We start from the raw sequence: 27,837 nt of genomic DNA, 5'->3' as shown, positions 1-27,837 counted from the left end.
CACAGAGTTCTACAATCACAGGTCTTCAAACAGACTCTTACACTCAAGGTTTCTTGGATAAATACTTATTCATTTATTAGTCGGTATAAAACATTAATTAGAAGGAGGCAATACAATAACACACAAATATACTTCAATACTTTTCAAAAGAGGAGTAAAAGGCAAAGGTTTCAGAATATAATAGACTACAATTATTCTTAGACAGTGCAAATACTTGAGTTCACCAGAAGAGTCAATTCAATTCAATAGGCTAGGCCGAAGTCCATGCGCTAAAGTCTTGGATAGGATAAAGTGGTTCTGGTAAGTAAACGGTAAAGTCTCTGCACAAGTTCTCAGAAGTAGTTCGTAAAAAGAAGAATCATATGTTGGGTCACAAGCTGATTAGGTCTGAGAGTTGCAAAAGTTTCAATCACTTTCACCGCGAGAGGTACGTTCTCTGTCTTGTGTCACAGTACCTTAGAATGAAGAAAAAAAATCATCTGATGACTTCTGTTCCTGGCAGTTCCTGCCGATCTCGCTGTTCCTGGGCTTCAGTCGTGGGGGCAAGAGGGAGGACTCCTGCGCTGCACTGGGGCTGGTCAAAATGCATGCAACTGGCAAACTTCAATTCCGGTAGCTGTAAGCAACGCACACAAACTGGCGTTCCTCTCCGTGGTCCGTTTTCCTGCAGCAACTCTGAGGAAATTCAACCAGCTCTGAGATGGGTGTCCAGGTGGCTTACTTTGGAGATGATTGGTCCCACCAACTCAAAGGGAGATGTCGTCCTTTGCAGGGCTCTCTGTCGATGTGAAGTTGGCAATTCGGACCTGCAGCAGGGCTTCACCGGGCAATCCAACGGTCCAGGAGTTGCATCAGCCATCCTCTTCAAGCTCTTCTTCGGTTCCTCCGCCCAGAGGTCGACTCTGCCTTCCAAGCCAAGAGACTCGCCTTATATTCAGTTCTCTCGCATTCATTCCAGCCTAGCTGTCACTCACCCAACAGGGTGCCTATCCTAGCCGGACAGTCAGCCAGCCAATCACCACAGAGTGCATTTGGGTCTCGTAGGAGACTAAGCATAGGGAGTTCCGGCACATCCCTCACTTCCTGCCCACCCCAGACACTCGAGCGCCAGAGGCGGTCTTCACACCTGAAGGCTACCGAAGGTGAATGAACAAAGAGACCAAACCTGGTTTGTTGTGCAGAGAAAAACTCTAGAAGGACCTTTCCACAAAGAAACAGAGAAAAGAGAAGGCCGGGACCTGTTTTTACAGAGGGGGCTCAGACGCCATCTTGAAAAACATGGCTCCCGCGATTTAACGCTACCTGTGTTCGCAGTCGGGGAAAAATCATGGTAGTTCGTTGTAAAACCACTGCCACCAGCCATTTCGAGAGGAAAGGGTAGCATTTGACTGCTACATGAGTATCTAAACACTGGGTTTACTAAGTAACCCCTCCAGCACTCTATTGTAAGATAGGGTGTGCTGGGTCTAGGAATTTAAAGAGCCTAGTAAAGTCAATTTCACTTTACTTACTCTGGGAAACAGTAGTTTATCCCAGAGAAGGTATTTAAACCTTGGGAAAGCCTGGAAAGGATTCTGTGTGACACAAATGAAAATGGGTGCTGTGTGACACAAATGAAAATGATACCTATGGAGTTGGTTACACTCCATAACCGTAGAAAACACAAGAGTAAAACGCATTCCAAAACACATGAGAGAGTGGGAAAAAGGGTCACACTCTCTCCAGGTAAAACAATCAAGTCGTCAAAATCCAGCAAAGTTGCTGGGGATCTCTAGGGTGAAGAGAATTAGCACATTTTTGATAATTCTCCCTAACAGGCAGGTGTGTAGACAAGGTAGTGTAAGGAGTGACCATGAAGTGAATCGCCCTGAGTGAAAGGAGGGTAACTGAGTAGTGGTTGGGAGTAGTGGTGTGGAGGAGGGAATAGTGGTGTGGAGGTGTGAGTAGTAGGGTTGTGGTGAGAGTAGGGGAGAGGGAGTAGTTGGGTGGTCTTAGTTCCGCTGCGAAAGGAGGAATAACATGAAAGGGCAGAGGCTGTACTGTGGAGGAGTGAGAACATGTATGGGGCAAAATAGTGGTGGGAGACGTGAGACAGAGGGGGGGAGACGAGAGATTAGAGGAGGAGAGGTAAGAGTGGGCGTGTTGGAAGAAGCCTGCATCCTACATGGTATTTGTAAGATACCATCCCATATCCCAGTTGATCATGAACACCTGGATAGAGATGGGGCAGTTAAGAAGTCCCTGAGGGAGTTTAGTCAGCCTTAGTTTAGACTACCATCTTTAGTGCAAACCAGCTCTTTAGACAGTAGGGGTCAACATTCAGTAGCATGAAACTGGGGTTTAGGGATGCCTGGGCTAGGAAGGAGGTTAATTACAAGAAGAGAAAGAAAGTGCGGGACAGCCTTAAGGCCCCTCAAACATTCCGTAAAAACCCTTGTGCTGCCTCAAAGAGTTGGAGCAATTACTGTGCCGTCTGTGATGGGTGCTTCTTAAGCACCCCAGTTTGATCTCAAGGTGACTGTCTCTCGGAAAGTGTGTTGGAGAGTAGACTGGTGGCAGCTGGGATTTAGTTTTGGCTACACTGTGCTTGTGGTAATTTTGACTGTTAGTAGCCTAATGCACCTGTATGGTGGTAGCCATTGGAGTATTCATGCATATGTTAGGTCCTACCTCACCTTATTTTGTGTCATGGCCTTTCTTTGAGCGCGCCACGAGGCAGCCTTAATATCCCACTCTGCTGACATGGTCTCACCTTGACCCCACCCCTACACCTGCTTGGTTCAAAGTAGTTTAGACTGATTTGAAGTCCCTCATACTTCAGTCTATGTGCCTATGTGTGTGGCGGTTTTCATGGCCAGCCTGATTGGCTGGCTGCCAACACCTTTGTGTGCTGCTGTACTGTGACTGGTGGGCTGGCTTGGCGAGCCCCTAGAAGAGAGGATATATGTGGGGAGAAGGAACATATGAAAGGACTTTTACTGAGGATCCTGGTATGGCGATACTGGCTGGGCCCTGGGTCCTGGATCCCTTCCGGAGTGCCTCCTTAACGTCCTTTGTGTCTCTGCTGCTGTGTCCCCCCTCTAATGAGTAATCTTTCAAGGTGTCTTTCCCCTGAAAAGTGACTTTGAAAGGTATTGTCACAGATGGCTTAAAGACTACAACTCCCAGAGATTTCAAGGGATTCTATTGAAATATTATGCAGGGTGCTAGGGCCGCCCCTCTCGCTTCTACTTTAAGCATTCTTTTCCCTAGGCCAGGACTCCCGATCCTCTGGATGGTATACAGAGCTTGTTGACCTCTACTATCTAAAGCTTACCTTGCTTCCATTGAGGCCCTAAAGGCAATCACCTTCTCAGTCTGAGCTCCCTCTGGGACTTTCTAAGCTGGGCCAATGCTAACCATGATGTTGGCCCTAAAGGGAATGTAGGCTTTTGCCTTATAGACGCCCTATCCCCACTTCTGCTTCTTCCTCTCATGTCTTGACGATATGTCTCTCCCTATAGCTTGCTCTCCTCCTTCCAAGTCCTCCCCTCCTCGCTTAGTACTCCACCTGTCTGTCCCTCCAATGTTGTCGGGATTCTCAACAGTTTTGCTCACCTGGGTCTTAGGACATGTGCTGGAAGTCAATGCAGGGGTAATCCGAGACCTTCTCAGAGTCCTGGAGTCACAACGATATGGGCGAGCAGTCGTTCTGGCTACCGGAAGCCAGAAAGTCTGCTGACTGTTAACTGCAAACACAATGACCCAGGGAGCAACAGCCAATAGCTGAGGGAAAAACCTGTGTTCTGCAGATGGATGGTACTGCCGAAGAAAGAAGATGAATGGGCGAGTATAGATTTCAGTCAGTTGCCAAAAGGGAACCTAAACATAGCCAACGGATGTCCGAAGGCACAATTCAAGGACGGAGACCAACAAGGAGAGTGGGGGGGTTCAGGAGAAGGAGGTTCGGAGAGCAAATAAGGAAGGAGGAAGACACAGGACAAGAAGTACCAGGGGGACAACAGGAATTCACAGCGCTGAACTACGATCCATGTTTCCTAGTCTTGAGATGCAATGCAGGCAGTGCGAAAAGGACCTATATTCCGGACATATCTGGAATACAAGAAAACAAAGATGGCTGCCCAGCAACACTAGAGCGCAAAGTGGTACTTGTAGATGCCATCTTGGGAAAGTTTGCATAACGAATTCCACGGGAAGCAACACACCAAGAGGAAAACAGGGTCCAAGGACGGTGAAAGGGTCCAAGGATGGTGAAACCTAACAGTAAACCCCCTCCGAAGACCAGCACCTCTTGGTTTGCCAGGATGTTAAAGATGAAATCGACGGAGAAGGATAGGGGCATGGATATTTGCCAGAGGTTCCCAAGTCCCTTCACTGTGCAGGTAGCCCTTCCACGACATCAGGTAATTCAAGCGACCTCTGAGAAATCTAGAATCGCAAATCCGTGAAACTTTGTATTCCATTTCTTGATCCGATGTAAAGATTAGGGAAGGAGCTGGTGGAGGGGGGGGGTTGCTTGTACCGTGGTAGGGTTTGAGGTGAGAGGCATGGAATACAAGCAACAGGGTTTATCACTCGCTGAATGAGAAAAGGCCCAAAAGAGCATGGAGCCAATTTGGTGAGAGACAAATGCTTTGTCGGGTACTTGGGTGAGAGCCATACGAGTCTTTACAGCATACATGGGACCTGGAATGCGCTTCCTGTCAGCGTATGGTTTAGAATCCTGTGAGGCTTTTTTAAGGTGGATCTTGGTGTTCTTTTGAACTTTTACAAGAACTGAAACCCACTGTTCAGCCGACGGAACAGAAGAGGACTCCTGGTATACCGAATGAAAAACAGTCTGATGAAATCCATATGTGCAGTAAAAAGGAGATGTTTTGAGTGATGAATGAACAGAATTATTACAAGCTAATTCTGTCGCCAGCAGAAGCATTGCCCAGTCATCATGAACTTGGGAAGAAAAACATCGTAAGTACTACTCAAGTGTTTGGGTTACTCTTTCGGTTATGCCATTTGTTTGAGGATGGTAGCCTGAAGAAAGAGCCCGTTGGATACCTAGAGAGTTGCATAATTGCGTCCAAAATTTTGAGATGTATTCACTTCTTCTGTCAGAGATTATGGTAGAAGGAAGTCCATGCAGACGGAAACTGTCACTAAGAAAGATCTGTGCCATTGGAGTAGCTGTAGGGAGTTTAGTTAAGAGAGAAAATGAGCCATTCTGGTAAACCAGTCTATCAGAACCATAATGGTAGTGTAGCCTCGTGAGGGAGGTAACTCCTCTATAAAATCGGTGGCAATGACCTGCCAAGGGTTGACTGGGAGAAATGTTTGATTTAACAATCCTAGGGTTTTCCTGAAGAGGACTTATTCTGGGCACAGATTGTGCATGTTTTGATATCGTTTTTTTACTGAACTTGACGTAGAAGGCCACCAAAAATGACGTTGAAGGCTTTCCAGAGTTGTCCGGATGCCTCTGCCCTGCAGGGAGGGAATCCTGACAAAAGTGCATAGCTGTTTCTTGGGTATCTTTAGAAGGTAGATGCAATTGAGCGCCTCTAAATAAGTATTTGTCTTTTTTATGTAATCACCAAGGATTGGAGTGCTATTTAAGATGCCATGTAGAAGAATTAATGGTGTCATATTCCACTGATTCCATAAACCGGTCTAAATGACTGATGAACACACGTTCATGAAACATTTGAAACAGTGGTTTATCCAGAGAGACACAAAGGTTTTGGAGACCTAGAAAGGGCATTCTCATGTCCCAGCGCCGCAATCCTGCAGGAGCAGAAGAATAGTCTTCCAGAACCCCAAACCAGTTCAGCCAGCTGTCAATTTAAACAACTACTGAGCCAACCAGACCAGGGGAAAGGGGAATTGGATAACATAGCAAATAGTCAGCATTCCTCCGATACTCTCCAACTCCTGGATGCCTCAGAACCCAGGAAAACATGCAATAAATACATCTCTGGTTAACATCCAACTAATATATTTTAGCACTTTTAAATAAGAAATGTTTTTGGCTTGGAAGGCAGAGTCGAAGAAATCCGAAAAAGAACTTGGAAGAGATGCCTGCTGCAACTCCTGGACCGTTGCTTTACCCGGTGAAGCCCTGCTTCTGTGCTGAAGCTCCAATTCGTTTCGACTAGAGAAGCCCGGCAAGGACGACTTCTCCCTTTTGGGTTGATGGGAGCAATCGACTCCAAAGTGAACTTTTTTGGACATCCTCTCGGAGCTGGCTGTACTTCCACTGCTGCTGCTGCTGGAACCGAAGTGCCAGGGAGAGGAAAACCAAATCGAGTGGATTGCTTTTAAGTTAGACCTGAGCACCAGAGAGATCCTCCGGACTTCCTTGAAGCAGGAATGACCAAGCCTGAGCCACCTTAACAGAGTGCTGGACCCCAGATGCAAGGAAAGTCTGAAGTGCTATCCGAGAACTGCGGTGTTGCCATTTGCTGTCAGACGCTGAGAACTGAAACTGCCAAGTGGCTCTGAATTGAAGTTTGCCCATTGCTGCCCCTGACCTTCCCTTTGCAGTGCAGGAGTCCCCAGACGTCCTCCCTCTTGTCCCCACGACTGAGGCCCAGGAACAAAAGGATCTGCAGGGCTGTACAGGAATATAAGCCAGCTGGTACCATTTCTTCTAACTAAATGTACTGTAAAGTCTAAGAGAACTTGCCTCTTGTGGTGTAGCCTTAATTGTTCTCAGTTGAGACTTGTCTTCGTTAACCTTGCAGAGTTGCTTGCATCTTTGCCCCTCACAAGCCTCACAGCTTGTGGCCCTTCAAGTGATCTTATTTCTACAAACTTTTCTAAAACATTGTGCAACACTTTCACTTACCTGCAAAGATCTTCAGCTCTCCTAGACTTTGTTCAACTAACATTGGCTGTCCTGGCTCCCTGAGAGACTCTTCTTACCTCTGACTCTGTGCCTTTACCTTTCCTCCAGGAAACGGTTACGTTTACCTGGCATTGGAAGGTTTAAAAAGTACTTGCCTGTTTATGAATTATTTGTTAACCTTTGTTTTTTTCCCCACTCTAACCTTTGCACCCAACTCAGTATTGCTCTAAATGTACCATTGATAAATAGCTAGGACACTGTGGACATTGATTTAAGTCGCCTGAGGGTGTAGGAAGTGTCTGTGTGCCATCCCCAATGGGTATCATCTGATTTAGAGAAACTAAGAGTGTGTTTTGAAGTGTATTATAAATGTTACATGTTTCACTGCCTTCTGAAGAAGGCTTATATAACTGACTGTTAAATAAATTAATAATTGTTCAATCAAGAAACCTTGAGTGTAAGAGTTTATTTGAATACTTTTCAATGTGAATCTCTGTGTAACCACTCCACTGCTCACATTGACCCCTCTTAAAATAAGCCTGGCTTCTCAGCCACACTACCAACCTGTGCAGTACAGACTTGCACCAAAGGTTGGGTTCCTATTGCCAGCAGGTCAAGGTGTCATGACTCACAGAATGCGCCCCTTTTGGACTTCCTGGTCCTTATGGCAGCGGGGCTTGCACTCATTGACACTTCCAACATGGCCGTCTAACGTGAAACACCTTGCACCAGCTTTCACGTCGGACGTAGTTCGTTCTACAAATAGACCACGCCCCGCAGCCCCACGCGTCTCAACGCTATCGCTGGTAGTGACTAGACGTGTTCTTCGTAGCTTTCTGTAAAACTCTTCCGTCCCTGATTTCCCGGATCCTCTACTTCTCCTTACCCTCCTCCTTCATCCCTCTACCTTGTTCCTGGATTCCGCGTACCTCTTTCGTGTACGCTTCTTCGCTTCGTACCTCTTTCTTGTACGCTTCTTCGTTTCCTGGACGTCCTAAGCATCCGAGTATCCTGGAACGCTGAACGCACGCTGGAGTCAGAAGAGACTCGGGCGGGCTTGTACAAAACCTGATCCGTGCGCAAGAGGATTTCCCCCAAGGAATCGTATAAGGAGAGATCTCAGGTGAGACGGGGGAATTTCGTGACACAAGTTTGCTGTAGTCTTCCAAAGCATACTGCACACAATCTTGCCTAACAGTTCTTCTTGAGATTCCACAGACAGGAAACAAAATCCAAACGTCTCTCACATGGAGTTCATTGCCAAGCACTGCCGCGCTTCAATAGACAGTTTACAAGAAATTTGCGTGCGCAAGTCAACTCGCTGCTTGCACTCCGCGCCAGGATTATATTGACTTCTGTTTCTTCCTAAAACTCTAACTGCGTTTACACTTCACCAGCCTCTGGCACTCGGCTGCCAAAAGGAACACTCGACACAGCTTTCCTTCGCTTCACACGACTCGATTCAGTGCCCGACGAGCTCGCGATCACAGAACATTGCAATGTTTTCGTTTCCTCACGCGCAAGGCCTTATCTATGTATACACGTTCACTGCAGATGCCGGAGCGCGCGCTGAATCATTCAGCATTTACAGTTCAAATTACTATCAACTTGAAAAATAATTTACACAAATGTTAATACACGTTTTTCAGTTTTTTCTACTGAAATCCTTTTCATAACTGTAAATGCAGCTTCTATTCTGTGTTATTGCTTAAAAAAACATTTTCATAGAACACAAATCTCGCTTTTTCTCTGGTTTCCCAGTTCTTCAACTGGAGCTCTTAAACGCTGTGACCTCTCTGGAGCATATCTTGAATGAAAGGCAGTTTAGAACCTCTCCTGACTACCAACCACCTTCCAATAGACCCTGAACCAATCACTGCTGTGCAGGAAACCCCATCTTGCATAGGGACAATTGTTAAAGGCTGATAGCAAGTTTAAGGAAATATGCATTCAAGCCAATCCAATCCCACTAGCCGCGATAACTACCTAGTGTGACCTAAATGTTCGAAATCTAACATCTCTTGCTACCTGGGGACCTGACAGTATGCACCCTCCGCCCCCGTAAGGCCCTGTCCCAGGGACTGGTTTCTCTGGTCTACGTAGATGAAATATTCTAACCAGTATTGGAGAGTGTACATCTTTCTTTGCCTCCCAAATCTCTCTTCTGGACCATATCTTTTCTAGTCCACCAAGTACTGCAGTTTTCCCCGTACAACTCTAGAATCCAGAGTAGCCTGTACCTCATACTCTTATCTCGAGCCTTCTACACTAACTGGGCCTGGCACTTGAACTCACCTAGTCCCCTTGATACAAGGCTTTTTGGGTGCACCTTTAGACTAGACGGTAACTTCAATTTGACTGTCGCGGGTGAAAACATCCTCTCTATCTCAAATGGGCCTAAGAAACGAGGACTAAACTTGTTCTTATCCTTGAGAGCTATATTCTTACTAGAAAGCCAGACCAAATCACCCTCTTGATATTTTGGCGCTGCTCTATGCTTGCGATCTGCAAACCTTTTTTAATTTGACTTGCTTCTTTGCAAGGCCTCAATTGCTCTTTTGACATTCTCAACCATGACCTTCAGCCTACATTCTACATCAGGAACTTCCACCTCCTCCAAACTCCCTTCCCTAAGGAATCTCGGATGAAAACCCTGATTTAAATATATGGTTGTGGAATCTTTGGACGTGTTAATATAGAAAAACTCTGCTAACCTAATCAACTCCACCCAACTTTTATCTGATTTTAAGTACCACTGAAGATATTTCCCAAGCTCCTGATTCACCCTCTCAATCTGACCATTGGCCTCAGGATGGAAACTCGTAGTCAAGCTAATTTAGCCTGCCAAAATGTTGACACAAATTGAGATCCCCGATCTGAAATCACCTGAGAAGGAAGTCCATGTAGCCTCACAGCATTTTGCAAAAAGGCTTGTGCTAAATTTGTGGCTATGGCTGCACCCTTGATAGGGACAAAATGACTTGCCTCAGAAAGAACATTCACCACTATCACAATTGCAGTGCAACCTTGGTCAGGATGTAATAGACTATATAATCTAGAGAGCCTTTGAGTTTCTGATTTCACAGATTCTCACATAATACAAATTATCCTTATGCATTCCTTCCCACCAAAACCCCCTATGTAATAGTTCCAGAGTTTTTCTAAAACCTGGATGTCAAGCAAACGGAGAACCGTGACTTTGTCTGGGAGACTCTTCCCTTAATTCCTCAGTGGGTAAGAATAATCTATCATCCACAAAAGGCAAACCTCCTTTGATCTGTCATGCAGGGTCCTCTCTTACTCAATCACTCATTTGCTCCTCAGACATCCCTTTTCGAATCTGTTCATCAAAACTTTCAATCTTTCGTACCTCTGCTACCACAAAATGACTAGCTTGCAGCAATGGAACTGGTGTGAATGGGTCTTCCGTCATACTTTCAGGGTGTCATTTTGATAACACCCCCGCCTTTCCATTTTGACGCCCAGGCTTAAAGGTGGAGCTCTTAAACGCTGTCACCTCTCTTGAGCAGATCCTGAGTGAAAGTCAGTTTAGAACCTCACAATAGACACTGAACCGTAGGGACAATTGTTGAAGGCTGATAGCAACGTTAAGGAATTATGCATTCAAGCCAATCCATTCCCTCCAGCAGCTGTAACTACCTAGTGTTACCTAAATGTTCCCAGTCTAACATCTCCTGCTACCTGAGGACCTGACAGGCATCCGCAACGAGATTCTGTTGACCTTGTATGCAGGTTAGATGAAACCGATACTGAGCAAAGAAGTATGCCCACCTAGCTTGTCTGCTGTTCCGGTATTACATGGATTGCAACACCTGTGGATTATGATGATCAATTCTAATCAACACAGGAAAAACGGCACCCAATAGCAAATGGCTCCATTCAAGGAAGGCATGACGGATTGCAAGATGTTTTTTATCAAGGACTGAATAGTTTAGCTCACAGTCAGTTAGGGTTCTCAAAACATATGCTAATCGGTGTTGAAGTCCATCGATCTGCTGTTTCAGTAGTGCCCCAATGGTGGCTTCAGGAGCATCAGTCTCTAGAGTAAACTGTTTTTTGGTATCGGGTTGGATCAAAATGTGTGCGTCCGTGAAAAGATGTTTCAATTGTTGGAAGGAAGAGTCTTGCTTGGTAGACCAAAGAAAAGGTACCCCCTTTTTAAGCAATTGTGTGATTGGCAGTACGATGTTGGAAAAATCAGGTATAAACGTCCTGTAGAAATTAGCTAGTTTTAAGAAGGACTGAACTTGTTTTACAGTAGAAGGCTGTGGCCAGTCCAGAATTGTTTAAACCTTTCGGGCGTCCATTGCAATAACACTTTTGCCAATAATGAAGCCCAGATAGTGAATGACTGGAGAATTGAGCTGGCATTTTTCCAGTTTGGCCAATAAATGATGGGCAAAAAGCCTGGTAAGCACTTGTTTAACTTGCTCTGAGTGTTCTTGTTCAGTCCTGAAATAAACCAAAATCTCGTCCAGATAGACAATTACGAAATGAAACAATATATTGGAAAAAACTCGATCAATGAAATGTTGGCAAACGGCGGTAGCTTACAAGAGGCGAAAAGGCATAACAAGGTACTCAAAGTGCCCGAATGGTGTTCGGAACGCCGTTTTCCACTCGCACTGGTTTGGATCTGCAGCAGATGGTATGCCCCTCTTAAATCCAATTTAGAAAAGATAACGGCTCCCTGGAGTATTTACATTATATCAGAAATCAAGGGTAACGGATATTTGTCTTTCACAGTGACTTGATGTAATCCGTGATAATCCAAACAAGGTCAAAGTTCGGACGTTTCTTTTTTAGTTACAAAAAATAAGGATGCACCAGTGGTGGATTTTGATGGTCTGATAAAGCCGTTCCTTAAATCATTATCCAGGTACTCCCTTCGAGCTTTCTACTCAGAAGTAGACAGGATGAACATTGTTCCGAAAGGAATAATGGCATTAGGTGTTGTCTCAATTGCGCAATCATCAAGGCGATAAGGTGGCAGTTCTTTGTCCTGAGTAGAAGAAAATACATCCAGAAACCCATGATATTCCAGAGGAATCTGATGAACATGAGATACGGTTCCTCGATGAGTGGACTCCTCCAGTAGAATAGTTTCCACCAGGACGTTGGATCGATTTTGCAAGTAATTTGCCATACAAAACTCGGGATCCCAGAAATAAAGAACTTGCAGCCCAGTTTATATAGGGGTTATGCCTATGTAACTAAGGAATTCCCAACACAATCGGTTGGTAGTGGGCAGCTTTAATTAAATCAACGTGCAGGTCTTTGGAGTGCTGAATATAAATTTTCAATAACTGAGTTTCTTCCACAAGGATTCCTGAGGCGAGGGGATTTCTGTCGATTCCTTCTACTGACTGAACAAGAGCCTTACGTAGACAAGGTATCTGATTTTTATTTGCCCACTCTTTGTCCATAAACAGACCCATGGTGCCACAATCCACCAAGGCCAGAACCTGAACAGAGTGCCAACCTGGTACCTCAAGAAGAACCTGTAAAACCCCAAGAGATGTCTTGAAGTGGTGAATTGTCTGAGAGCCGATGGAAACTAAATGATCCTCCCGTATCTTTGCTCCATTCAGGAACGGGAGCTGGCGTTTCCTGACCTGCGAGGTGGAACAATTGGGCAATTTCATATCATATAGGTAGAAGATGCACAATACAAACCCAAAACACACAGCCCTTTTTCGGGTCTTTGACTCCTCTCGTCAGGAGTCAAGGGGCCACGTAAGAACCCCAACTGCATGGGTTCACACTCAGACATTGGGGGGGACTCTGGCAGCTACTGAAGTTGGGGAAACTGGAAGCTGTCCTGGTGTTCTGGAATACGGTCTGAATTTCCTTTTTTCTGTTCTCCTGTATTCGTTAATCGACCTGCAGAGATAAATCTAGCAAGTCTTGAAATGAGTGAGGACGAGGTACTCTCGCTAACTCATCTTGAAGTGAGCACACCAGATCTGGACGTTCAAACATTGCTTTGAAGGCATTGATAAAGGCAGTGTAGTAGGGTGTATACCATGTTAAGGCATTGTCGGTAAGGTTAGAAATCACAAAACCTATTTTTGCCCTGTCAGTTGCATAAGAATGGGGCTTAAAAGCAAATTGGATCATACAAGTATCCAAAAAGCCCGCAATTTCACTGGTGTACCAGCATACTTTCAATCAAGGAAGAAATAATTTCCTGTGACAAGACATCTCTAGCAAGAATATGCTGTTTTAAAGTCACATTCTCGGCTTTCAGATTTTGCACCTCGACATTTAACTCCTGCTGGCCTCTCATTAGTTCTTGCATAGGCTCCATTTCAGTAAATACTGTTTGGTGTCTCAAACTGTCAGAATGCCCAACAGTTTTGCTCACCTGGGTGTTACGCCGTGTGCTGGAATTCGATGCATGGGTAATCCGAAGCATTCTCTGAGTCCTGGAGTCTTGAAGATATGGGCAAGCCCCTCCGGGAGCCAGAATGTCTGCTGGCTGTTAACAGCAAACAAAATGACCCAGGGAGAGACAGCCAATAGCGGGGAAAAAAAAGCCCTCAGCAAGAAGGGGAAAAACCTGCATTCCGTAAATGGATGGTAGGTACTGCCGAAGAACGAAGATGAATGGCCGAGTATAGATTTCAGGTGATTTCCAAAAGGGAACTTAAATGTAGCCCACGGATGTCTGAATGGACAATTCACAGAAGGAGATCAACAAGAGGGTAGGAGGATCATGAGAAGGAGGGTCGGAGAGCAAACAAGGAAGGAGGAAGGGACAGGACGTGACGAAGCTGCAAGGGGACAAGAGGAATTCACAGAGCTGAACTAGGATTTATGTTTCCTAGCGTTGAGACGCAATACAGGCAGTCCGAACAGGACCTCTATTCCTGATGTATCCGGAAGTACAAGAAAACAAAGGTGGCTGCCCAGAAACCGTAGAGCACAAAGTGGTGCTTGTAAATGCCATCTTGGGAAGGTTTGCATATTGAATACCAGGGGAAGCAACAGACCAATAAAAAAAAAACAGGGTCCAAGGATGGTGAAATCTGTCTCTTGCTCTCCTCTTACCATCTACCACCTATGATGAATCCTGCAGTCATCACTGAACCCCAGCCTAAAGTCCCCTCCCATGTGGCCATGAGACAAAAGCCGCCACCTGATTCTGAGCCTAGGGGAGGTATTATGAGGGAGGTTCACATGGGATGAGATGCCTGTCGGGGAGATGTGATAACCTCATCAGGAGCGATGCAGCATTCTTCCATTCATTTTGAAGATTACCCTATAATACATAAATTCCCAATGGCACATTGTCTTTATACCAATCCTTCCAGTGCCAAAACCCTTCTTGCTGAACACCCCAAGCAGGATACCATTCACACTACTGCAGCTTTACATAATGCTTACTCCACATCTCCTGTTAATGTTGTTTTGATTTCAACAAAATCCTAAAGCCAAATAGCTTTAAAAAGGCCCAAAACTCCTGGACCTTTAAAATGTTCAGTGCTGCGACAAAGAAGAAGAGAGAGCTTTTAATGTGAAGCAGAAATAACACCAAAGTGCAGGCTAGTTGTTGAAATGCCCATCAACGGTGCAGGATATTTCAAAATGTTGTGCCTTTCCATGGCAGTAGTGAGGGAGGAGAAAAGAGAGCGTGCAGCAAGAAACTGAACTGAAGGCAGACACATGAGAGTGAGCTCTGTGGCGAACGAGAGCAGGTGCCGCAGAAGAATCGTGGGCAAGCCGGAAGCAGTGGAGAGGCTGTCGAGGACACGGTCACAGTGAAAGGCAGAATTTCCATTGGCACAGGACGGAGCAGCCGATGGGGGAATTGCAAGAACGTCTGCAAAGCGGGGAAAATTTCCCCAAGGCAAGGGCATTGCTGCCGCCATACGCCACGGTTCAGACACACCAGCAAACACCAGTAAGTCTGCCCAAGAGGATTGGGAGCCCAGGGCTTACCGACAGGCGGATCAACAAGTGGGAATTCACTTTAAATGTCAAGGAAGCGACAGACAAAGACAGAATTTACACAAGTCTCCCTATATGAGACATTGATTTGGGCAGAGCTGGAGTAAATTAACTTTAATGAAGCAAGTGAAAGGTAATGATATGATATGATATTTTATTTGTATCGCGCTCGTACACAAGTGTTTCAGAGCGCGACAAGGCAAGGAAGGGGAACAGGGGAGAACAAACCGATCTTACTAGGCCCAGTGACATCGAGATCGTGCAAGTGCATGGGAAAGGGGAAAAGGGCATGGAAGGGGGAGAGTGGAAAGTGCAGAGCAGAGGGTAAACAGATGATTAATAATAAATAAAAATAAAATATATAATGGAGCAATAAATTGGGTAGTGCAGCCAGCAAATGGCAAGTGCTGTGTTTACGGCAGCAGAACTGGGTAAGTCTGATAAGTGCATAAAAAGAAGAAAATGGGGGAGATGGGCGACTTTATGGGTACAGATGCAGTCCCCAGTGCAAGGGGTGGCCGGGAGGTAGTGCAGAAGGGTGGCAGGGTGAGCAGGTAACTGGGTCAAGGGGACGGAGGGTGGCCAGATGCACAGTGCCAAGAGAGAGCAGCTCAGCAAGGGAGAGGGGGAGCAAAGGCAAATGCAAAGAGGAAGGTCTTGAGGTGCTTCCGGAACCGGAGATGGTTCTCCTCAAGTTTTAGAGTGGCAGGGAGGCTGTTCCAGAGGTAGGCCCCGACCGAAGTCATAGATCTACCCCCGGCTTGTTTCTTTGAGAAACGACTCACCCTGAGAGAGTTGGAGGTAGAGGAGTGAAGAGCTCGAGAGGGGAGGTATTTGCGGAGGGATAGCTGAACGTATTTTGGACCCAGGCCCCTGTCCTTGTGGACAATGAGGAGGGTTTAAAGTTTAATCCTTGCATCCACTGGGAGCCAATGGAGAGATTTCAGAGCTGGAGAGATACGATCCCAGGGCTTGAGACCAAGGACAAGTGTTGCAGTCCTGTTCTGGATTAGTTGCAGAGGGCGAAGAGTAGAGGCAGGTAAATTTAGAAAGAGGCTGTTAGAATAGTCCAAACTAGAGAGAACCAGAGCTTGGGAGACAGTGAGCTTCTGGGGGAAGGAGAGGAAAGGAATAGTGCCTCTGAGGAGGTGTTATGATATGCAATAGGAAGTTTGACTTTTTAGAGACCTCAGAGATGTGGGTGGAGAAGGAAAGTGTGGAGTCAAAGATGACCCCGAGGTTCTTAGCCTCACAGGTGGGGATAGGAGGAGGGCCAAGCGAGGCCCGCCAGAGAGAGGGGAAAGGATGGAGAGGGGTTGCCGATGAGGAGGATCTCTGTCTTGCTTGCATTCAGACAAAGATCATTGGCGGCACACATATCTTGAAAGGCAGGTAGGCAATCAGCGATGAGGTGGCCGAGGGCAGCCTGATAATGAGTTGTCGTCAGCATAGCACTGGAAATTTGAGCATAGAGTGGCAATACAGTGGCCCAGAGTTGCCAGGTATTGGTTGAAAAGAACTGTACAAATCTTCATATTTGTAAAGTAAATATAGGGAAGATTGGAACAAGTATTGCCACAAGCCAATGAATGTTAACATTGAAGATGACATCCAAACCTGGAACACGTCTCGATATAAGGGGCGCCAAAATGCGGCAAGTTGCAACAAGTGCTACTTGGAGCCAATAGAGTATGAACCGTGAAGGAATACAACTGTGTTATACTTAAAGAGAAAGAGAAGTGAAAGATAATTAAAAGACCTGGTGAAAGAAGTGCATCAGGCAGTGAGCCTTTGGGGGACAGATACCTGGCAGGAGTGTACACCAGGGGGATCTACCAACCCCTGAGGAGGATTCTAGACAGCGGCACACCAGGAAATCCATCTAGAGTTTGTGAGGAGAAGGTCATTGTGAAAAAGGGTTCCTGGCAGGAGAGTATATTAGGAGACCTTAATTTATAAAGTGCTCGGTACAAGAGACACTTTTTGCCATTCTGATAAAAATCACCACTACTTTAAAACGATACTCTTTGTCATTCTTTAGAAGGTGTTGTGCAAAAGATACCTTTCTTCTACACTTGGGAAGCAATTGTTTGGAAAAGACAACTTTACTATCATCCCTAAGAAGGTGTTCATCATGTCTTAAGTTGCTAAGAGATACCTTGCCATCCGTAAAAGACCATTATTTGGGAAAACAACACTCATCATCTTAAGGAAGTGTTATGTGAAAGAGACTTTTTTACCACTCTTAAAGAACTATTGTTTGTACTGAATACTTTCAATGTTCTACCTGAATGTCATGATGCCTACCCCCGGGGACCCAGACCAAGTCCAGCAACCCTGGAAGCAGACATCAAGTTATCCCAAGCAAGCCCAACAACCCCTGCTATGGGCTATTTGGGTGCAGTCCTGGCGTCTATGGCGCCAGGCTCATATGGAGAGTCAGTCCTGGCGCCATAGGCGCCAGGCTCCTAGATTAAAACTTACCTGATGCAGACCATGCTGCAAGAGCTCCAAGCCAAAAGAAGCTTGGAAGGGACTACTTTACCTAGGGACTATTTTTCACTCGGGTGGGGCTGGAGAGGAATACTTACCTGGGACTACTTTGGAGGCTATTTAAACCACGCCCGAAGAGCAGCACACGCTTCGTGTTATTCTGCATCCAGCAGCGTAACGCTCACCGTGCCTGCAAGTCTGCATCCAGTCTTCTGCCACGCCCGCCTCGAGTCCAGAGCTCCTAAAAAAAAAAAGGGAGAAAGGAGGAGAAAAGGTTAGAACAAGAGCAATACCTTTGATCCTTACCTGAATTCCCAATCCATCGCGCCTTCGAGCTGGAAGAAAGAAGTTATCTTGTGCGCGTCGCCTCACCTGCTGCAGCGCCGCGCTGAACTCACCGGGCGTACTATTCCTCTTCACTGGTCGGCGCAGCTTCCACTGCATCTTTGCCGAACCACGGCCCCTAAGGGGAAACAAAAGGACAGCAAGGTGAAACAAAGGGACAAACAAGGGGAAACCTCCTCACCACAATAGACTTACCTGATTTTACCGCCGGAGGTATTATTCCTCGAGACTTCATACTTTCTCTCAGCGCCTGAATAAGGGAGAAAGCAACAGGTTACATATTGACATTATTTTATCGAACTGCGTTGGATAATACAAATCCTTACCTGAATATTACCGGTAGCCACAAGGAACTCTTCGCTAGGGTCAAGCTGCAACCTGCAAAGAATCGGACAAGAGTGAAAGTCAGACATTTGAACTCTTACGAACTGCATACTTATGGCATCTTGCCGGGAATCTCAGAGTCAATATTGTTCTGGAACTCACCAATTCCTTCGAGCCAGTGAAGCAACTGGTTATCTACGCGCCCCTGCGTTCAATGCAGGATGGAGAGCTCATCTTTCCAAACCATCAGGTGAGAATATAAGCGGGGACATCAAAGGTGATCAGTGGGGAGAACAGCGGGAGTGAGGGGGGTTAACGCTCAACTCCACAGGTGGTTAATTCCCTTTCTCCATTTACAGAAGAATATTCCTACGGGCCAAGCAAATGAAGCTAGGTGGGCCAGTCCAGTCCGTCAGCTCGGCACTACACGTCACATTGGTGGAGACCGCAGTTGTCCAGTTCAGATCGATGCCTCTGTGGGAGCCAGGTGAACGTAACACTGAACCAGTTCAGGGGAAGGGAATCATCTCCTGGAGACACAGATTGTTGTGTTGGGATTACATATTTGGTTTTTGCTAACTTTTTACTGAATTTAAAGCAGAGACATTTACCTTGAACGTTTTGTTGTTCATTTTTAGTATGAGGGTCAGATATGTTTTGGACACAAGGACGGTTTGCCTACTTTTGACGAGATACAGGCTGATATGAATTTTTGGTTTCAAGGTACGAAAGGCCTTTATTCAAACCCTTTTATTTTAATAAAATGTCTAAAGTTGAAAACATTTCAACTTTGTGTCTTGCCTCTCTTTTCTGACACCTCACACAACTTCCATCAGTGTTGATCCCTACCTCTATGCCCACGTCTCCCTGCCTCTATGCCCACGTCTGCCTCCCACTTCACGTCTTCCTCCCTCCACACCAGTGCTCTGTAGCTCAATAGTAAAGCTTTGGACTTAATCGATGTAGCCTCGCAAGACTCACGGAAACTGGCATTAATGGCCCTGGACGCTACCAAAGCGTTCAACAAAGTCGACTTGGTCTTTATGCGTCTCACCCTAGAAGCGTTTCGCTTCGGCCCAGCCTTTCAAAATAAAGTTCTAGCCAACTACAAGTCCCCAAAAACACTCCTTAGGGTTAATGGCTCTCTTTCTAGCCCGATTCCCCTGAACTGCGGGACTAGGCAGGAATGTCCATTGTTTCTGCTGTTATTTGCATTAGTTATGGAACCCTTCGCTCAAAGAATCAGACTGAACAATAACATTATGGGTCTTCAGATTGGCCCCTCCCAACATAAAATAGCCCTCTATTCAGACAATGTCTTACTAACCATCTCAGAGTTTGATTCCTCCTTAAGGCAGGCCCTCTCTGAAATTGATAGTTATGGGAGGGTCACTGACTTCTCTTATCAATTTTTGATAAATTGGTGGCCGTGGGGATAGGCTGAGCAACGAATGAACGGTAGTCTCTCGTCCCGCTGTGCCCTATGGAAGGAAAAGACAATTTCTTACCTGGGGGTCCAAGTTCCTATGAACCCAAAGGATATATATTGTGTAAACCTCCCCCCGCTCTTTAAAGAGCTTGAGAGGGAGCTGAAGAGATGGGCATTGCAGGAAATCTCACTAATGGGGCGGATTACAGCTTGTAAAATGAACCTCCTCCCCAAATTTCTGTACGTTTGCGCCTCCCTACCCATTGCAATCCCACTGCCGGCATTACAGGGCCTGCAGAGGGAAATGCTCTGCTTAATTTGGAGGGGAAAAACGGCTAGGATTCCCCAGAAAACAATGTTGGGTATCGCTAGGTTGGGCGGATTTGGAGTCCCTGATCTGTGGGGCTATCAGATGGCAGCCCAATTAGCGCACACCCAGGCTTAGCACATGACCTCCGGGCGCCCTGGGAGGGTGGAGGTGGAACAATCTTGTTTGTCTCTTCCCCTGCGCTTTCTTCCACATATATTGCCTCCACTGCGGCAGCAATGGGAGAGACTGCTGTTATCTACTAAACATACCCTGCACATCTGGGACTGGGCCTTGAGGTCCAAGGGGATCCCAAAGGGTCTGGGTCCTTCTTCTCCGGTTTTCCACAACCCAGCATACTCGCCCGGGGCCTATCCCCAGATCTTTAGAAATTGGATTGCGGGGGTCTTGAAACCCTGGACCAGCTCTTTGTGGGAGGCCTGCCCCGCACCTTTGAACAATGTAAGGAGGCTCTTCAGCTCAGGGAAACAGATTCTCTTATATCCAACTTCGTCACTGGTGTTCTCTCCCCCAAACCCTTCAAGCGACAACACGCACTGCCACTTCCCTCGAACTGACCTTTAGAGACCTCCCGGCCCGGGGGAGGATCTCCACCCTATATAAACGCCTACAAGGAGACTTTCTTTCCTGAAAGACTCTATATATGGCCCAGTGGGAGGCAGACTTGGGACATCCCATGGCGGACCAATCTTGGGTGGACATATGGACGCGGACACATTCGTCCTCCTATATCACTAACGGAGAATGTGCATATAAAATCCTGTTACGTTGGTACTACCCCCCACACCATCCCTTAGGCTGCACCACCTGAATCGGGCCCTGGACCCCTCCTGCTGGAGACTCTGCGGACGACCGGGCTCCTTCTTTCATATGTGGTGTGCATGTCCGAAGGTAAAACAATTCTGGGAGCAATGCTTAGCCACCATCGAAGACATCACCCAAGCAGAGATCCCATTGGAGCCTGAGGCTGTTCTCTTGGGGTCCCTGTGGTGGGGAAAGATGTGGGACATCTTGATCGCAGAGAAGGTAACAGCAGCCAGAGCCGGACTACTACATCGATTCCAGCACACTTTGGCACCATTCCTGGATTATGACCAGAAATTCCTAGCCTTGACCTATAAACGCCCAGAGGTTAGGTGAGTCCTCGTATCCGGGGGTTCCATTGTGGGAAGGGGGGGTGCTGAGACGGCTAAGATGGAAACAGAGGGTGCAAATTGACAAGACTTTGGCCCTGAACAGAGAGGGTGGAGGAGATGGGGGGGGGGTGTGGGGGGAAAGCGGGGATCACTATTATACATTATACAAATGCTGTTTTCTAGTGAAATGTATGTTGTTGCCACCTTGCATTGGTTTAAAATAAACACATTAAAACAAAAAATGTTCAAAGCCCCAAAGTTTAACAAAAGAGCTGGGGGGTCTCTAAGGTAGAGAGGAATTAGCACATTTTGAGAAGTATCCCTACCAGCCAGACTTGTATATCATGGACTCGTCAACCAGAACCCCGCCTGGGGCGGATTCACCTATAGATAACCAGCCACTACTAAACGACATGCTCATCAAGGCAGCTGAGCACTTCCAGATAAAAACGCAAGAAACTCAACAAGACAAAGACTTTGTTGAGGACATTTTGGGGGATAAGAAAGCCGTCGCTCAGTTCATTCCCCTCCTGTAGGCTATTCAGCAAAATATACAACCCTCGCTGGAAACGCCTAACCAGACACGGGCAGTTAATCCCTGCATTGAGAAGCCTTTCTGACCTGCTCCATCAGACCCTCTCTATATCAGGGGACAGCTCAAACCTGCCTGTCTTGTAGTTAGAACAACAAGGAAGAGAGCGGGTACACCCCTAGAATCTTCTGAAGCACCTCCGGACAAGGAGAGCAAGAAGTTGTACACGATGAGGAAAGTGGCCTCTTCAGCTGCCTTTCAGGTGAGAATAGTCAATAACACCACTCTTCTGGCGAGTTTTAACTGCCATAAATGGGATGAAGTATCTGCTTTATCATCTGCCCCTGAACCCCTTAACACACAATTGGCCCTTGTGGCTGCAGAAGGCAGGACAGTTTCAGGCTGCATGTTATAGAGTAATCTGGACACCACTGACAACGCAGGCAGGTTTATTGCAGAGGGAGTAATTATTAAGCGTCCTGCTTGGTCACGCCAGTCCGGCTTTAAGCAAGAAACGCAAGCCATGCTTCTTAATATGCCCATTGAGCCCAATGTACTTTTTGGAAAGACCGTTGAAGACGCCTTGAAAACTGCTATAGAAGAATACGATACACTAAAGTAGTTGGGCCAGCTAACTAATGAAACCACTGGCCAGATAGGCAATAGTAATTTTCGCCGCTTACAGGCACAACATTCTCAGAGGGGTTCTGGCTGCAATCTGAATCAGGGAGCATCCTGGGGTAACAATCAAGGCCAGGCCTCACAAGGTTACCAAAGGGGGCAGCACAGATCCCGCGGCCGGGGAGGGTCTTCCTAGTCTAGAGGTGGTGCCACACCTCCAAAACAGTGACTACCCGCTTCAGGTGCCCTCCCATGTCTCTCCAGTAGGAGTGTGTATTTAAACTTCACCCAAGCATGGGAGGGAATCACCTCAGACATATGGGTGCTATCCACTGTGGCGGGCGGTTATTGTGTGGTGCCAGAAGACTCACTCGAGGGAAGACCAACACATCTTCCTCGAGGAAATCGCAACGCTGCTCCAGAAGGACGCCATAGAAATCATCCCGGCCAACCAGGTAAACAAGGGTATTTATTCAACCTACTTCCTTGTGCCAAAGAAAGATCTAACAATGCACCCAGTATTAGATTTACGCCCTGCAAACAGATATGTCCAGCCACACAAATTCCGCATGACTACGCTACAAGAAGTAATCCCTCTGCTAATGTGCAGGGATTCCAAGGCAACATTGGATATGAAAAATGCTTATTTTCATATTTCAATGTTCCTAGCGCACAGAAGATTCTTGCGGTTCAAGATAGCAAACCAACACTACCAATTCAAAGTGCTACCCTTCGGTATAGCATCTGCTCAAAGGGTATTCACAAAGATAATGGCGGTGGTGGCAGTGAACCTGCGCAGGGAGGCAATCCCAGTGTACCCTTACCAGGACAACTGGCTGATTACAGGGGAGACACCCCAAGTTTGCAGACAAAACATTCAAAGAACTATCAACCTTCTCTTTCAATTGGGCTTCTCAATTAACGAGAAAAAATCAAGCCTAGTGCCGACCACAACCAAACAGTTCCTAGGAGCTGTAATCAACTCAGAAGGAGGGGTTGGTCTTTCCATCAGAGGAAAGAGTCCAAAACATGTCACTGCAAATTCCTCATTATCAAGCCGGCCGCCAGATAAGCGTATGCAAAGCTATGCGTTTGCTAGGCATGATGGCATCTTGCATTTACCTGGTACCACACGCGCACCTGCGCATGTGACCCATGCAGGAGTGGTTGGCGAAACAGTGCTCTCAGACAAGCGGTCAGTGGGACGGTCTAGTGGTCGTTTCGCCAAAACCTTCGCTGGTGGACAAGAGAAAATGTGTTGCAGGGAAAACCCTCCCACGATCTGGAAGTGCAAGCGATTGTCACAACAGATGCCTCACTCGCCGGGTGGGGGGCTCATTACCTTCATCACACAGCACTAGGTCTGTGGACTAATGCTAAGGCGCAGAACCACATCAGTCTATTGGAACATCTGGCGGTGTTCAAGGCCCTTCAGGCGTTCGAGATTCACCTAGCGAACCAGTCACTGCAAGTCCTCACCGACAGCACTACGGCAATGTTTTACATCAACAAACAGGTGGGGGCACACGTTCTCCAAATCTGTCCAAGCCAGCGCAACAAATTTGGAGATGAATTTCAGACGAAAATATTCCGATTGTCACAGCACGTTCCATGGGTACTCAACTCTCTGGCAGACGCACTGAGCAAAAATCCCCTACCAGAAGAACACGACTGGCAACTACACACGGGGGTCGTAGAGCACCTCTTCTTTCAATGGGGTTTCCCCACAATAGACATGTTTGCTACAAGCGGAAACAGTCAATGCCCAGACTTCGTGTCCAGGTTCCCCCAGCCAGGCTCCAAGAGGGAACGCCCTATGGATGAACTGGTCAGGAAAATGTGCTTCTGCCCCTCCTCCCCCCACCCCGACTCCTCTCATGAATAAGGTGGTGAACAAGATCCACAAGGAGCAAGTGACGCTCATCCTAGTTGCTCCTATGTGGGCAAGACAACATTGGTATCCACATCTGCGCAAACTGCCAATGTGCGATCCCCTCAAGCTCCCGCGCCTGGCCAATCTACTCACTCAGCACGGGGGATTAACAGTGCACCCTCATCCTCACTCATTGAACTTGGCAGCATGGCTCCTGTAGTCATAGAGTTCGGACAGCTTAACCTACCACTGAGGTTCATGGATATCCTGAAGAAAGCACTAGACACTGTTTTTCGACAAGTGGAGGAGATTTGTAATTTGGTGCCAGTCTAAACAAATTAACCCCATAGAATGTACCCCATCTCGCATTCTAAATTATATGCTCCACTTGTTAGACTCAGGATTAGTATTTTACTCTTTAAAAGTCCACCTGGCGGCCTTGTCAGCCTACACCACCACACACAATAAGGTATCATGGTGGAAGGTGCCGGACATCGAGGCATTCATGGAGGGAGTGAAGAGACTCCACCCTCCGATTTCAAACCCGCCGCCAGGATGGGATCTCAATGTAGTACTCGCTTAGCTCATGGGACACCCTTTCGAGCCGATGCACAAGTCAAGTCTTAAAGACCTGACTTACAGCAAGCATTGTCAGTGCAGGATCCTTTCTTTGTCATACACAAAGACAAACTGGTTTTACGTACTCATCCAAGGTTCTCTCCTAAGTTCATCTCAAAATGTCATGTGAACCAGTCCATTGAGCTTCTGGCTTTCTTCCAGAACCCAAAAAGCTCAGCTGAGGTAAAACTCTATACACTAGATGTAAGTAGGGTGGTCCTTTACTATGTAAACAACACCAGATCACTAAGGAAAGCAGACCAACTGTTTGTCTCCGTAGCTCCAGGCAGAGTAGGAGCTTGCATTTCCAAGAATTCCATCTCCAGATGGATAGTCTGGTACATACAACTGTGCTATTCCCTGTCAGACAAGACACTTCCTTTCATGCCAAGAGCTCACTCCACAAGGAGCACAGGAGCTACTTTGGCATTTATTGGAAATGTCCCCCTAGACAGCATTGGCAAAGTAGCTACATGGAGCTCGGTACACACTTTCATTCAGCACTACTGCATTGACACACATTCGAAGACAGATACACAGGTGGTACAAGTGGTTCTAAAACATTGGTTCGCCCATGAACCTTCTCACATCTCACCACCTTCTCCTAACACTGCTCGCTATGCGATCTAAGCAGATTCCACAAGCCTCAGAAGGTATACATTACTCCCCGTAATCGTATTTCTGATGCTTGTATCTGCTTAGATTCACATGCGCCCACCCTTCCTCCCCTCAGAGAGAAGGTGTATGGATGCCTTTGAGCTTGTCTGATACATATCTGCTTGGATCGTCTGTACTCACGCTACACTTCATGCGACCTCATGTCAGAAAAATAACAATCCAAGGAACCTCGACACATGAAGGGTACAGTGGACGTCACACTAGGGATAGTATTACTGGCTCGCCCTGTTGATGCCCTTTTTCAAATTTCGAAAACAACCGTAATACTCTGCAGCTTCCACTAGACGTAGGCCTATGCACAGCATGCAAATCTAAGCAGATACTAGCATCCGAAATACGATTACGGTGTAAATACCAATATAAATATATGTATATATAGTCATTCACAACAGTCTGTTTCAATGGTGGCCCACATTGAAGTGTGTCCCAGTTCGTATTATGAGGCCGTGTTACAGTGAAGTTGAAATCGAGTAAGTAATAGACCTTGTTTGAATATGAATGACACTTTACAGCAAGTCTGTGTTGCCTTGTCTATATCATTGCTGGCATGGGTATCACTGCGTCTGAATTGGAAAGTTGTGCGTGGCATCCCCAGCAATTGCAGTGGCTCCAGTGTTGCGTTTACCCTCTCACTCTTGTTGGTCTCGTTTGCGGGGTGACTGGAATCTGCTGGTGTGAGGAGCTTTCCATTCATACTGGCCTCAGCCAGTGACTGCGGTATAGACCTCAGCACGCGGCAGCTTTCCCTTTTGCTGATGGTCCTTTCTCCATTCCTCTCATTTCCAGGTCTGAAGCCAGGACTGTGACACCCCCCTGCAATATACAGGGCACAGACGTTCTGATTACCCTGATCATCCAAGTCTCCTGTTAAGCACATCCCCTAGCCTCTTTCTCAATTTGTTTCCTGATTTGCTTTGCTCCAGTCTTCTATGGCTTACCTCATGTATCTTCTCTTGTTCCCTTAAGTTTCCCAGGTGCGTTATTCACTTTTCACTGTTAATGTCGTTATGCTGTTCCCGCTCCTGGTGGTGGCCCCTTTTAAAATCTCGTTCTGTCGGCCACTTGAGAGGATTCCCCTTTTGTGATCCCCCTCAAAGTACAAAAAAGTGATTGTAAAGGTAAACGAACTGAGGGCAACAGGGCCATCTTAAGGGTTTTCAGTCACAGACAAACTCTCAATCCAACCAAGGAAATGAGTGAGTTCCAAGAACCCCACATTAAACTATCTCCTGGCTATGACCATACTAGAACATAATAAGACTTGCTTATTATTCCAATTCCAACACGGATGAAAGTGGTCAGGATGCTTTCGGGTAGTTCCCATGCCTACTTTGATGGCTGCCAAGGCAACATCCCAAAGTATGGGTTATGGTTGGGATGTTCGGCGGGGGACGGATTCTTGGATCCCTTCATTTCATTGGTTGGAGAGGGAAGTTTGTGACCCAAACCCCTTAAAATGGTATCCGTATGAAACATCGAAAAAAGAAAAAGGAATGGTAAAATTGTTCAAATTTGTGCTGTACCAAAATTACATGAAACTGAAAATGTTGAACAATCCTACCATACCGTTACGATTATAGCGAACAAGGGAAGTAGGGGTGTCCCCCGCGCCCCTGTTGGCTTGTTTGCTATAATGGCAACGGGGGTGTCCCCCGCACCCGATAGGAAAATGTTTATAAAAAAAAAAGGGGTCCCAGCAGCGCCGGTTCCCATGCAGGTAAGAAAGGGGGTGACGGGAGCGGGTTGCCAGAAATGTCTGTGGGGGAAAAAATGTGTTCAAATAACTTTCGTTTTTTTCTTCCGCAGATATTTCTAATTGGATTATTTCATGGATAATACCTTAAAATAGCCCTGTCTCCCTTTGCATCTGTTTACTTTTACAATAATGTGAGAGGATTGCAAAAGGGCAAGACCATTAATAAAGGGGGGAAAACACAATATTTGGAAGTAGGTCTCTCTGAAAATATTTGTTTCTAAGCCTCATTAAAGGAACACATGCTGGTCAATGGTGCTATATGAGCACAACTAAAACCTTTCTTGAACGTAACTTTCTGACTATGCGTTGCCGAGAGAAGCTATCTAAGGATGGTGCAGAAACCTTATTAATTCCAACATTGCCAAACTATTATAGTTATGTATTTGCTGAATTTTCATCAAAGTTGCATCTGATCGTGTACATGGCACAATGCAGAATTGTTGTTTAGTGTCTGAGCAATGCTTCATGTGGGATCAAAAAGGTGTGTGTAGTGGATGTGAAAGTGAGGCGGAGATAAAGCATTGCCTTCAAGTGAATCAGGCGACATCAACCTACCTATGTAATTAAAGCAAACTTCTAAAAGGTCGTCCCAAATTTAGCACCTAGTGAAAATAAGGGAGAGAAGGTGCTTTGTCAGGATCTCCTGCAGTATAAAAGCTTATTAACATAATGGAGCATATAACACACTGGTCCAGTTGTGGTCGTTTTAGTATAGCACTTGTTAGTGGTCACTGTTTTATACACTTCTTATTTTGGAATATCAAGGGACTGAAACATAAAATAGGCAAGGTGACCTGCCCAGGACCACACAATGTTAGTTCCAACTCCGGCTTTCTCAAATCTCTGTCCTCTTGGTCTGAAATTCATCTTCTTCCATAAATTTCACGTG

The 27,837-nt window shown here is 46.3% G+C and overlaps 1 protein-coding gene across 1 annotated transcript in view; it reads left to right on the top strand.

The window, feature by feature from the left end:
- DHX37 (DEAH-box helicase 37) overlaps positions 1-27,837 on the top strand; it is a 1,051,990-nt gene that overhangs the window by 46,714 nt on the left and 977,439 nt on the right. The window lies entirely within an intron of this gene.

This window comes from Ambystoma mexicanum, chromosome 10 (genome assembly GCF_040938575.1).
Source record: "Ambystoma mexicanum isolate Mex_15411 chromosome 10, UKY_AmexF1_1, whole genome shotgun sequence".
In the NCBI taxonomy this organism is placed as follows: domain Eukaryota; kingdom Metazoa; phylum Chordata; class Amphibia; order Caudata; family Ambystomatidae; genus Ambystoma; species Ambystoma mexicanum.
This window is presented reverse-complemented; position numbering and strand designations above follow the sequence as displayed.